Source organism: Lacerta agilis, chromosome 8, assembly GCF_009819535.1.
Source record: "Lacerta agilis isolate rLacAgi1 chromosome 8, rLacAgi1.pri, whole genome shotgun sequence".
NCBI lineage: Eukaryota > Metazoa > Chordata > Lepidosauria > Squamata > Lacertidae > Lacerta > Lacerta agilis.
The window spans coordinates 46854517-46868194 of record NC_046319.1 but is presented as its reverse complement, the minus strand read 5'-3'; the positions used below and the strand labels follow the sequence as shown (position 1 = coordinate 46868194).

Here is a 13678-nt window from a genome sequence, read left to right as displayed (position 1 = left end):
AGCCATGGTGTCCTACAGGTGTCACCATCATTTCTTAAAGCTTTGTGCTTGATCTGGGAGCATCTGATGCTGCAATAACCCTAGAACTGTGCAGGGGTAGACCTGATCAGAAAGTTGGATAGTAGAAGAAGAAGAGTTTGGATTTGATATCCCGCTTTTCACTACCCGAAGGAGTCTCTGTAGATCACTGAAGGCCCCATGTGATAGAGTTGGGGTAAAAATAAAACAAATTAGCCATGTTTACGTGGGTTTTTTATATCCCAGTCACTGAGGCCCTTTCAGAGATGGAAAACTGCTCGGCATAATAAATGTAAGCAATGATCTCTTCCATACCCACTCTTTTGAGGTGCCCACTTTTATGGTTCTGTTTTATCATTTACAGAGCAGAGAGCATTACAGCCTTTATCTTGTTCATCTTACAGTCTGATGTGATGAGTTTTCCATTGGCTAATGCAGCTTGGTTGATTTCGAGAATCGTGGATGCCTGATCTATGTTCATTTGCTCATCAATCAATATTTCCCCCCCAGATGGCATCTTGGTTTATGCTTAATAATAATATAAAAAGCGAGGGCCATTTCTCTAACCTAAAGGCAGCGGAAAAACAATGGGGGAGGAGAGGAGTCTGTGTAGCCTATGTCGCAGGTTTCACTTTTATGGGTTTGGTCTTCGAAAACAACCAAGCTTGGAAAAACCATGCCAACGGCTGATTTAATTAGTTGGCCTTTGAATTAAAATTCTATGCAAATAAATTTTAAAATTCTGATCAATACCCCTCCCCACTCCCTCACTATATTTAAGGATCTGGTGACTTCTGTTTCAGTGTATCTGAAGAAGTGTGCATGCACACGAAAGCTCATACCAGGAACAACTCAGTTGGTCTCTAAGGTGCTACTAGAAAGAATTTTCGATTTTGTTATGCAAATAAGAGAGGCAAAAAAAAAAAAAAGCAGCACCATTTTAACCATCAGGCTGAAGGCCAGAAAACAACACCATAATAACAAAACCACACAAAGGCCTTCATGTTTACATACTGACACCACCAAATGCAACCTTCGAGTTACATTGACCAGGTTTTGCAAAATTATTGGCTCAGTTGGCAAAGCGTGAGACTCTTCATCTCAGGGTCGTGGGTTCAAGCCCCATGTTGCACAAAAAATTCCTACACTGCAGGGGGTTGGACTAGATGATCCTCATGGTCCCTTCCAGCTCTACAATTATATGATTCTAAGAGACGTGGGTGGCACTGTGGTCTAAACCACAGAGCCTAGGGCTTGCCGATCAGGAGGTCAGCGGTTCGAATCCCCGCGACGGGGTGAGCTCCCATTGTTCGGTCCCAGCTCCTGCCCACCTTGTTTCTTTGTCATCTCCCTTGCTTCCGGACAACTGTCTCCCTGTAATGTTGGCCATCCCAACCTGAACTTCCCATATTTCTCTCACACATGCACTATTGAGTCCTACAGAACCCACTCAGTGGATCTTGCTGTGAATAAGTTAGAAATTTGCCTTATAGACTGCATCAAATCAGTGATCCTATGCAAAGTCATCCATCTATTAATACATGCATTTATTTAGTCAAATGATTTACAAACCTTTTATTGTTTGCCAATAGCAAAGCAGTATATAATGTAAAAACTACAAATTACAACAAAACGGAGGTTTAAAATAAATAAATAATCAGTGAGCAACAAACACTACATAGGGCTGGTATATGTGCACGGTTATGAACAGGATTTGGAACTAAACAAACAAAAAACAGAACCTAAGATCAAACAGTAAAGATATGAGTATTAGAGGTGACCTGCCCCACTTTTGTAGTCTGCCCTTCAGAAAGTTGGACTCTCCTTCTGATGTGTCCTTCACCTGCCCTGTAATTCCTTCTATTTGCCCATTTCTTTGCCACCCCTAGGCTCCTCAATAGAATTCTCAGGGTACATTTCTATCTTCCCCTTCTCCCCCACTCTTGAGGACAAGAGGAAATCACTTTTGGGATATCAAAACAACAACAATAGTAAAGGTAAAATGCTATTTATTAATGCTGACGGTATCAATGTTAAGCCTTTTGCATCCAATGCAACTGCGTTGCACCTGGAAGACTGGCAAATGTGCCAGAGATTTGTAGGGGATCAGAGACCACTTTGCAGACAGCCACTGGCCCAGAAAAGGCTGTGCCCCAATTAATTTCTTTGCCTTTAAAAGCTTCTACTTTAAGGCTGTTCTTAACACTATTAATCGTACTTACAAGCACATTCTTCTATAACAGCTAAAAACACAATTCCCTTGAGAATAAAGCAGAAATTGTCACTGCAATCCTGCAACAAGCAGCCACAATTGTCAACCAGTGCATCTATCACAGCTATTTCTGTGGTTACTCCACGCCCGATTTTCTTCCCGAAATTCTTTCTAGATTTTCCATACGGCACCAAATAAAAGGAAATGGGTTTCAGATTTGCAGGCTGTATATTTCTGCCTGATTGGAGTCTAGGGGAAGAAAAAGGGCCCAACAGATTCTCATCCTGTATACCCTCCCTGGTTCAGAAAGTAAAGCAGAAGGAGAAAAGCTAAAACAGAAAAACAGACAATATATCCATAAAGCCAGTCCAGGCCCCCAACACTCCTCACCCCCAATCCCACCCCTTGCACCTCAGAATCCATTCGCGAAGCCGACCTCCAGCGCTAAATTTTCTAATCTGGCAGCGATCTGCTCAGGAAGAACTGCTGGCACTGGGCGATGCTGGCCGTTTGAAGCAGATGCCAATTTATCCTCTGCAACCCTCTTTCTTTATAATTTTTTTTTTTTTAAAGGCCCTCACAAAGTTGTCTGCACAGCCTTGCAAAAAATAATAATCCTTAGAGACTTGAAAACAAAACACCAACCTCTGGAGCTGCAGTTCAAAGGAAGAAGTGAACAAAACTGTCTGCTGTTGAAGAAAGACCTGGAATGACTGGTTGGCGATGCCCAAAAGATATTGTCTGAAGCAGAGCTTAGAGCTTCAGGGTTAATCTCACTAGACTCCCACTGTGGAAGAGTCACAAGGAGAGGAAGATCAATTCTCTCCCTCCCTTCTCTCTCCACTTCAGCTCTTGGGGCCAGAGGAGTTTAAATATGTTTGCACATTGCACTGTATCTTTTGGAAAATGTGGGCGGAAAATACACAACAGCCCTCTAGAGACCTCAACACCAGTATCTTGGATTTGCTCCTGGATGCAATTCTGCTTTTCCTCAGCAGAAACACTAGAGGCGCTCTGTGGCGCTCAACTGCTATCTTGTACTCACAATGTGCGAATACAGACAACCATTTACCAACTGGTACCTGACGCCTCTCAACTTACGCGGGGGGGTTACATTCCGGGGACAGCATACAAAATCGCATATAGTCAAAACAAACCATTTAAAAACCGGAAAATGGCCCGTAAAAAGCACTGTAGATTCTTCATGCACTTACAAACACTCGCCCAAGGCTGCTCTCACTCTCTGATTACCCCTCCAAACACTCTGCCAGGATGAGTGCAATGATGGGTGGGATTGCTGATCTGGCCCCTGCTCCCTTTTTTCCTGGATGTCTGCCCCCCCCTTTTTTTGGTCAAATGCATAAAGCTGAATTCACGCAAGTTAAATGTGCATAATTTATGAGTTGACTGTACATATAAGCATAGGAACCTGCCTTATGCCAGGTCTGGGTTGCTCCAGAGGACCTATTTATTGAGCATTCATCATGATCTGCTTGCACAAAGCTTACATGGAGGTTAGATTATAGCTGGTATTTAGTGAGCATTCATTCAGATTTGTTTGCGGGGATGCTGTACAACAATGACTATTCATCCCGAAGTGCTTGTTGGGTGTTTATATGCCTTCCCATTAATTATCCATTCATTCCACACATTTCCCCATCACTTCTCTAAACTGCAAAAAGTCTCTCTTTTTTAAGTGGATCTGTTGTGCAAAGGCAACAGAACACTTTAATCCATTTTTAATTGCACAAACCTGAATATCCTGGCACACAGTTGAATTGCTCCCACAAAATACTGACAGTCTAGAGGCATCTTTAGTCGATCCGCCTAGTACTGTCTATTCTGACTAGCAGCAGCTCTTAAGATTCTCTGGCAGAGCCTTTCCCATTACCTGACAATGTTCACCTCTGTCTTATTTCAGGGCTGTGTGAGCAGAATTTCTGCTGCTCAACTCCAAAACAGGACAACAGCAAACATTCACCTGTGTTTTTAATTCTGCCCCTCTATTTTTCCGGCACGTTCTAACTTCATTGCTATTGTATAATTTTAACTAGAAGCACAAATTAACCAAGTTGCTATATGGATTTGAAAGGAAGTGTAACAGTTGCTTAAGAAAACTGACACTAAGGCAGCAATTCTACATGCATGTCTTACTCTCGAGTAAACTCACCTAGGATTGCACTGCCAGTCTGCTATTATATGCTATTAAAAAACAAAACAAAATAACCAATATTATTTAACATTTGCCACTAGCTTCCAAAATGTACGTCCTTTAATTTCTCCCCTTTCATTAAAAAAGAGTAAGTCAATCTGACCTTTCTGCCTTCTGGAAGGACTGAATACAGCGTAAGATGGGTGGAATTTCTGCATGGCATATAATAATATAGAAGCACCACATGCCCCATCATCCCTTATCTCCAAGCCTATTTTGTCAAGACGTGTGCCCAGGTCACTAGAGTATTGAATGACATCAGCAAAACCCTGCCATGATTTCAGTGCAGTGGGATGGGACTTGAAATGCACACAGATGGGAAGAACACTGTCAGCTAGAGATTTGCCCTGTCCCCTGTGAAGTCAGCAGGCCCTCCCATAAAGAACGCACAGATCCTGACCTCTTTCCATTCCCTTTTCTGTCCCAAATCCATTTTTTTCCATTCGCTGCCATCTTGCGTCCTACATTCTCTCTCTGTGCGCGCGCACACACACACACACACACACATCATGTCCCAAACAAATTTCACCCAAGAGACTGAATCATTTTTCATGACTTCAGTATAGCAATCTAAACATACCCTCTTCCCCGATAGAAAATCCTTGCCCACCCCAGCTTCCAACCATGACAGGATTTCTGCTGGGACCGACTTCTCCTAGCACTGATTCACTCGTTTTCTTGCAGACACGCTAATGCTACATCTGAATGTGAGTCGCTTCCCACGGGCTGTGTGTGCCAGAAATTATTGATTTATTACTGAGCACAGAGGAAATCAAGCCTCCAGCAAAATGAGAAAATGCCAAGGGTTCTGCAGGGGATTCCTTCTTCGCTTGCTGCAAGGCAAGCCTCAACTTGACAAGGTTCACTCTCAGCATCTTTAATTTCTTCATTGAGCTCTGCTAAGACTCAGTCTTCCATAATTTCACACATATGATGTTACCAGTTACAAACTTCTCACATTCCCAGTAACGTATACAAGCAACTTATATACTGTATAAGGAGACTCCCATTTGTAGCTATGAGTTCAAACTGGGGAGCCAACACAATACATCCTTTTAAAGAAACTTCTAGATCAGGCATAGGCAAATTCGGCCCTCTAGATGTTTGGGACTACAACTCCCATCATACCTAGCTAACAGGACCAGTGGTCAGGGATGATGGGAGTTGTAGTCCCAAAACATCTGGAAGGCAGAGTTTGCCTATGCCGGCTCTAGATGGACTTTCTCACTACTACTGCATGTATAGCTTTGTAAAGACACACAGCTTTCTAGTATATGGTCCTGGGACATAGCTTGCCACTTCTAGAATCTGTATTGACCTTCCTACTTCCATGTGTTTGAAGACTGAATGACTTGTAAAGAATACCATTTCTGGTTCCAGCTGTGCTTTGCACTAGCAAATGCATTTCCTGGCATAGCCAGATCTGTCGCAGAAGACAGACAATGGCCATGTTCACTAAACCATGGTTTAGTGCATTCTGTTCCCCGTTTCCGTTCAACATGGCCAGGGTGAGATTGGAAGTGTCTCTTTAGATTAACTGCAGTTTAGTAAATTCTTTGAACCCTAAACTATGGTTAATCTTAAATATGACTCGTGGAAACAAGTAAGCTTTAGACTAACTACATTTGTCTAAATTCGGACAACACAAGCTGCAAGCTGCATAAAACAGAAGCGAAACCTTCCGAACCCTTATAATGCTAAACCATGGTTTAATTTTAAGTGTGAACACAACCAGTGTGGAACAAAAACCAACCTAGCTATATTCCTTCAAACCTTCCATTCCTGTTTTCGTTTCCTTCTGGCAAACTTTCTTCAGATCCTAGCTTTTATGCTTTTGGTTGGCAAAACGTAGGCTAAGCTCTTGTCCGACTCCTATCAAGAACGCTTCCATATCTTTCTCATTTGAGCAAGAAGGTTTGCTTTACAGTTTTTATTATTATTATTACTACTACTACTACTACTACTTGGGAAATGGGGAAAAAATCCTGCTACTGTTGAATTCTGTCTCCAGCAAAAACCACAGCTGGGACCTTCTGCACAGAAAGCAGATGCTCTACCACTGAGCTATGACCCTTACCCTAAACTGAGGCTATATAGTTCAACAACATCTGAAGGGTGACCCCTGCTTTACTGCCATATGTTGTGAATTCCTGAACCTCTGAACAATCTACTCATCATCCACACCTGTTAATGTGGGATCTTAAACAGTGTTGGAGAGCATGCAAAGGTGTGATACTCCAAATACGTCTGCCCCAACCTGGCACCCTCCACATCTTGTGTAGTACAACTCACCATCAGTCTCAACCAGAATGGTCAATGGTCAGGTATCATGGGAACAGCACTCTGGGAAATCAGTCCTGATATTACAATTTTACATTATGTATGTATCACACACACATTTCCAGCTATGGCTGGTATGCCAGCTAAAGTTCCTTTGGAACAGAGACGACTTGGCCACGGTAGCTACTCTGTGCTGTGGGAACTTCCAGGCTGGATTAGCGCAATGCCCTCTGTGTGGGGTTGTCCTTGAAAACAACTCAGAATAGTAAAGAAGTCCAAAATGCAGTGGTCAGGTTATTGGCTGGGGGTGGAGTAAAGGAGGGATAAAAATTGCAATAAAGCTCATATAACCCCTGTTCCAAAACAGCTGCACAGTTTGTTTCCAGGCCAACATCAAGGTACTTACTTTAGTGTTTAAAGTCCTAAACAACTAGCAACCTAGGCCCCCAATTAGCAGACAGATTTTAACTTTCTCTACAGACCCTTTCAGGTTAATAATCAGTGAACAGGACCCTCTTGGTACGGTAGATCTACTGCCCTCAGAAGTTTGGGGTGCAGTGGCCTGGCAGAGGGCATTCTTTACGGCAGTCCCTAATTTGTGGAATTCTTTCCCAACAGAGTATATGTGTCTTCTTCACTATAGAACTTTCAGCAAATGCTGAAGATGCACCCTAGCTTCTGACACCTGAGATGTGTGTTTTCAAGGCCTATCCTATTCCTGTGACTGTAATCTGTTTTAACTGGTTTTAATCCTGAATTTCAAATGGCTGTAACCTGCTGGGGAAGGGCAAGTAATAAATCTAATAATAACAACAACAATACTTTGACTACATCTGAAAATAATTTATAGATGGTGGTTCTCCTTCTTTGAGTCATTGATGTTTGTTAGCTACCTCCTGGGCCTAAGTGCTTGTTAACTCTGTTAAAAGCAGGTACCAGCTCTGGCAAGCAGGGCCTTATCTTTTGTACTTTGACCTGTTATTCATAGGAAAGGAGAGCTCATGGAGATTGCATAGCCACAAAGCATCCCATTGCAGAGAAATCAGGCCCGATCTGCCTGTTGCCCAGGTAACCGGCCTCCTGTCTCAGCCACAAGGCTGAAAAATAAATGCATATATCTATCTACACACACACACCACCATTCCCTATAACTAAGAGCCTGGCTCTGAATAAAAGCAGAGATGTCTCGGCAAAGGAGCTTCCTTCTATTAGTTCTAGCTAATCTCGAAAACTCAGCACCTGATTAGCCAACAATGAACATTCATCTCCTAAGGGGACTCCTTTTCAGATCAATTTCTAATTTAGCAATGACCATTTCACCACTGAGCATCATTCAAGGCAATTACATTTCCAAATCAGATTAAAAGGGATGCTTGTCAGTCCTGATTTTTTTTCATTTTATTCTCCACTTTTTGCAATTGTTTTCCTAGCCTCCCCCCCCCTCCATTCTCTGTTCCTGCCTCCGCCCTTCTCCTTCCTTCCCAGAAGGTCTTTCAAGCACTGGGAAACCTTTTAAAAATATATATCTGTTTACCTACCTATTTTATTCTCCCTTCCTTGGAAAAACGTGCTATTTTGCTGTGCCTTTAACCCAGCTTCGCCATAAATGGCTGTAAAATGGACTACTCTTCCCTGTGCACCTGCATCATCAGTGTCGTCAGCAAGATTGCTCCAGAAACGTGTTTGCTTCAGAGAGCTGCTTCTGCTGCAGGACCCTCAGGGATGTCTCGGGTGCCGAAATTTGCAGATCTGATGCACTACAGCAGCTTTAAAAAAGACTTGAGAGCTGGCGGGGAGGGGAATAGGAGCTGCTGAAAGCAGAACTTCGCAGCTCTCGACACCCTTATTTTGCAGGGAAGTGTCACATTTCAAGAGGGCTATTTCCATCCAAAATGATTTTATCCACGCATCTTGATGCCAAAGAGCATCAACAGAGCACCAAAACAGATTCCTGTACACCAGCCGATGAAATAAGCCAAGCATTCTCCTCCTCTTCTTTTTCTCAAAGCAGTTGTAGGTTTTAAAGAGCAGCTTGCTCAGCTGCTGAGAGGAAGAGGCTCATTTGCTCTGGGGCTGTTACTGTGTTTGCATTCTTCCTCTTCTTTTGTGGTGCTGACAGTGGCCAGCTAAAATCTCTGGAATCCTGCTCTAGACGCATCCATGTTTCAGGATTGGCTACATGCATATATATAGAGAGATATATTAGAATACCCTTAGGCGGCAAGATCAAATACCCCTGTTAGCAATCTCCCAGAGACCCTTTTTCAATTACATGCCCTCCATTATGTACACACTTACTGATTTTATCTGTCGAAACAAAATAGGAAATTCTTTCCAGTAGCACCTTAGAGACCAACTGAGTTTGTTCTTGGTATGAGCTTTCGTGTGCATGCACACTTCCTCAGATACCTGGAGTCCATTTTACAGCCATGTGGTATCTGAAGAAGTGTGCATGCACACGAAAGCTCATACCAAGAACAAACTCAGTTGGTCTCTAAGGTGCTACTGGAAAGAATTTCCTATTTTGTTTCGACTATGGCAGACCAACACGGCTACCCACCTGTAACTGATTTTATCTGTGTTTAACGATGATGGTTCAATGTACAGTGGTACCCCGGGTTACATACTTAATTCGTTCTGGGTTACAGTACGTAACCCGAAAAGGACTTAACCCGAACAATTCGTTCTGTGCATGCGCAGACCGAAAACCCCCAGAAAAAAGCGGGAAACGCTCTGCGCATGCGCAAATCGCGCACGCGTCGGGTTGTGCTTCTGGGTTAGCAGAGTTCGTACCCGAAAGTACACAACCCGAAGCGTACGTAACCCGAGGTACCACTGTATATTGTTTTTTAATTGTTTTGAGAGTTTTAGCTGTGTTCTATCTACATTGCTTATTTCAACACCACTTGGTAAAGAGCTCCTGCTGAATTTTTTCTAAACAATTTCTAAATAAGTTGATTTGCAGCAGGGTAGCCGTGTTACTCTCTTGCAGCAAAACAAGGGAGGCACCTTAAAAGACTGACGGTGGTATTACAACATGGAGTCAGCCTTCACCACTCTGGTGCCCTCCCAGATATTTGGGGCTACATTTCCCATCAGCCCCAGCCAGCAGAGACGTGCTTGTTGGGGGTGATGGGAGCAGCAGGCCTGGAACATCTACGGGGCACCAGATTGGCAAAGGCTGGACTAAGTCCAACTCAATGTAGATCAACTGAAATCAATGGATTTAAGTTAGTCACTGCGATAATGCTTATGCCACAAACCATTTGTCAAAGTTCCCTACCCTCCTTTCTTAGGATACTTTATCTTTAAACTGGTCTTGGACCGAGCAGCCCTCCAAGTGGAGGATTTCTTTGAACAGAGGATTGTAGGACACATGACGATCGTAAGGATAGGCCCTATCAGTCATGCAAACTAGTTTCTGGTCATATCTGCACCATACATATGAAGGCAACTTACATCCTTTTAACAGTCATGGCTTCCACTTCTCTGAAGAATCTTGGGAACTGTAGCTTAAAGGTACTGGGAATTGTAGCTCTGTGAGGAGTTCCCGGGATGCTTTGGGGGGAAGCCAAGGCTGTCAAAGTGGTATAAATGTGCTTTCAATGTATGGTGCGCCCTCTGTTAGGAAGACAGTCTGTGATTCAGGAAATAGAGGAGCGTTGTTTTCTCAGCAGATAGAAGTTTAAAAAGTGACGTCTCACGGGGCTCTGCCACGTGTTTTCCCGCCACTCAAAAAGCTCCTTAGCCCTGACATTAACCAAAGCCGCCCAACATTCAGCAGCAGTGCTGAAGCATTAGAACGTTATTTCCATGACAAAACAGTCACATCAGGCCACATCTTCTGATCCCAAGGATTCTGAAAATGTGTTTCTGCACAGATTTAAAGGCCGCAAATGCCTTTAAATGCTGTTTTGTTTTTGTTTTCAAATACAAAACTTTGTTCACTCAACAGCCCTATTTTTAAACCAGCACCATGGCAACAATACCGTAAGGTGCATCACACGAGGCCTTCACCGCAGCCTCCATCCACTTACCCTTGCTGGCTTGCAAGGTAGAGAAACAAACATACTGAATTTCTTGTTTACCCTGCTGAGCATCTTCCTCCCTGCAAGTCTATCAGACCATCTCACGGCTGGCCCTGCCCTGTCACATGAGCCAGGATGGGGTTTGCACAACGTATATAAAGGGAAGAGGGCACCTAAGCGCTCTGTCCATTTCTGAAAACCAGAAATGGGCTTTTGAGAGTAACGAAACTGAAAGCGCATATAACGCTATACAAGCAGCAGTATTGTTACAGAGACGTTTAGGCTCTGGACTTAAGGGGTCTCACCTTTTTAGATGGCAATGTGTATTACAGGGTTGGGAACCTCAGGCCTGGGGACTGAATGTGGCCCCCCAAGTCTCTCTACATGGCCCTCAAGACTCTTTCCAGGCCACACCTCCTACTGGCCCTGCACATCCTCTTTGTGTTTTTTGCCTGGCTGGAATGTACCCTTAAACTCTGCTACTGAATCTTGCAGAGAGGGTGTGTGTGACTGTGTATAGAAACTAGCCTCATCTACAAAAGTAACATTTACATTCACTGCTCCTGTATCCCTGAAAAAAATTATCAACCCTTGTTATTACTTCCTTTCAAAATGTGGCAAGGCGGACCAGCTGAGTCTGGGGCCACCACTTCTGTTGAGGGGGAGCCTGAAGATCGGCCCCAAAGTCCAACCCTGACAGCGCCATTGTGTATAACTAATCTTGCCCTGACATGCCAATCTGAGTAACTGAGAACCTTTAAAAATTGCTTTGCTTCTTTCCTAGCACATACCCATCATGGTCTCCAATATAGCAGAGGGCACAGTGAAGCTTTAAGTAAATATTATGGAAGCTCATAGTACGGCAATGAGAAAAGGGTGATGACCGAATCGCTCAATGTGGTCCAGTATCCTGCCAAAGAACTTCAGATACACGTTCATAACTGGACTCAAGGGGTCCGATTTGCTATCCTTCTCCATCCTCCCAGCAAAAATTAATGTAAAAATATAAACACTGCTTATCTCCAGTGGTACTGCCCATAATGCCCGGTGCTCTAAGTACTGGAAACATAATGAGATGTAGAGCCAAGATCAGCAGGAAGGGCAGAACTTCCTCTTTGCAGAAGCCTGTTTGCTTAAAAGCCTGTCGCTGCTTCTGGCCTCAACAGCAAAGTGATCCAACCTTAAGCCATTTTGTGCAGGAAAGACTCTGTTGGTCACAAACACTCAAAGCCCAGCAATTAGAGGTGTCTATGACTTTTTTTTATCGTGGAATGGTAGTGTGATCTTTTTCACACATTCACGGTCAACACTTTACTAGCCAGGTGCAATTATCTGTACTTACAAAGTCACATGCCTCAGGTAAGAATAAGCTACAAGGCTTTCATTGGTGCTGGACAATTACCTGCGGAAATCAGACCCAGCCTCTGATTACCCATTTTCTAGTCACTTCTGGGCTGGATTGCTGCCATGTGCATTGCATAGGGCTGCCCTTGAAGACAGTCCAGAATTTTCAAACTGGTTCAGAAAGCCTGTCAACACTTAATGGGGAGGCATTGTTCTTGTTTGTTCTTGTTTAATGTCCTTAAAGGCTCTTTAGATTATACATTACTTCTTCACATGCCACAAAATGTGGTAAGTCAGCTGTGCTGTGTTTAGGGGCCTCCTGTTTGTTCTGCTGAGTGGGGCCTGTGCCTCTGCCCCCAAAGTCCTATTCTTATGGCATCACTGCTCTAAGTGGCCTAGAAACAGCATCTCTCATAATCACCTCCACCTACAAGGATGAGCTCAGAATATTCTCATGGCTTCTGAGGACCTTCTTGTTTCTCCCTACCAGCTAAAGAACAGCTGGTTAGAATAAGAGAAAGGGCCCTTTCACCTGCACTGCCTGAATACGTTTGTTTGTTTGTTTGTTTAACAATTTTATACGCCACCTGATTGTAACCTCTAGGTGGTTTACAAAATATAAAATAAACATTAACATTATCAATAAAAACCAGTTTTAACACTATTCAAAATATGATTAAAATAAACAGCGGCTAAAAAAGAAATATAACACATGTAACGTCTACATGTCTGGATAGGCTTGCCTAAACAGGTACTGAAATGTGTTGCCTGGTGTCAGTGTTGTTCCTGGTATTTTTCATGGTGCTGTATTATTGCCGCTGTGGATATTTTTACTGCTGCATTCTAAGGCCAAACTATATGTAGAATCATAGAATCATAGAGTTGGAAGAGACCACAAGGGCCATCCAGTCCAACCCCCTGCCAAGCAGGAAAACATGTGACTATTATCATTTAGTTTGGTACTTCCTTTAACCAGCAACCTTAGTGCAAGCAAGGGAGGAGCTGTGCTGGCAGAGTGCTGAACCTCTTCTGGATTGAATAAATGAGCTTACTGGTTAACCTATACCAGCTGCTGCTTTCAGGTTCTGCTTGAGGACTTCCTGGAGACATCGAGTTGGCCACTAAGAGAACAGGATGGTCTTACTCTCAGGTAAATGAGGTTAGGATTGCAACCACAGTCTTCTGAAAGGGGCTGAGGTCCTGGTGCAGTCTAAGCCAGGAAGTGAGCAGACTGTAGTTTGTAAGGGGACTGGGGAGCGTAAGCTCTTTAAGGGGTAAACTAAAGTTCTCAGGATTCCCGGGAGTGGGGTGGGATGTGGAAATGCTTTCAATGTATGGGGTGATATTCAAACCACGTTTTACACAGAATATAGCCACTGAAATTAATGTACCCGTCACCATTTTCTCTTCCAGCTTCAAGCAGCTCAGTGGTTAGCGGAGGATGGAGGCTGTCCTGGAAGACTTAAGGAAAGGACCACGTTTCGTTCCCCTGGACATCGTCCGTGGGCTGATGCCTTAAGACACATTCTCTGGAAACTCTCAGATTAATGTCCTGGCTGTGACGCTGCCCCCTGTTCTTTGAAA

At 43.6% G+C, this 13678-nt stretch overlaps 1 protein-coding gene across 1 annotated transcript in view; it reads right to left on the bottom strand.

Annotated features, from left to right (window-relative positions):
• The window catches only part of CMIP (c-Maf inducing protein), a 151829-nt gene that overhangs the window by 34735 nt on the left and 103416 nt on the right, over window positions 1-13678 (bottom strand).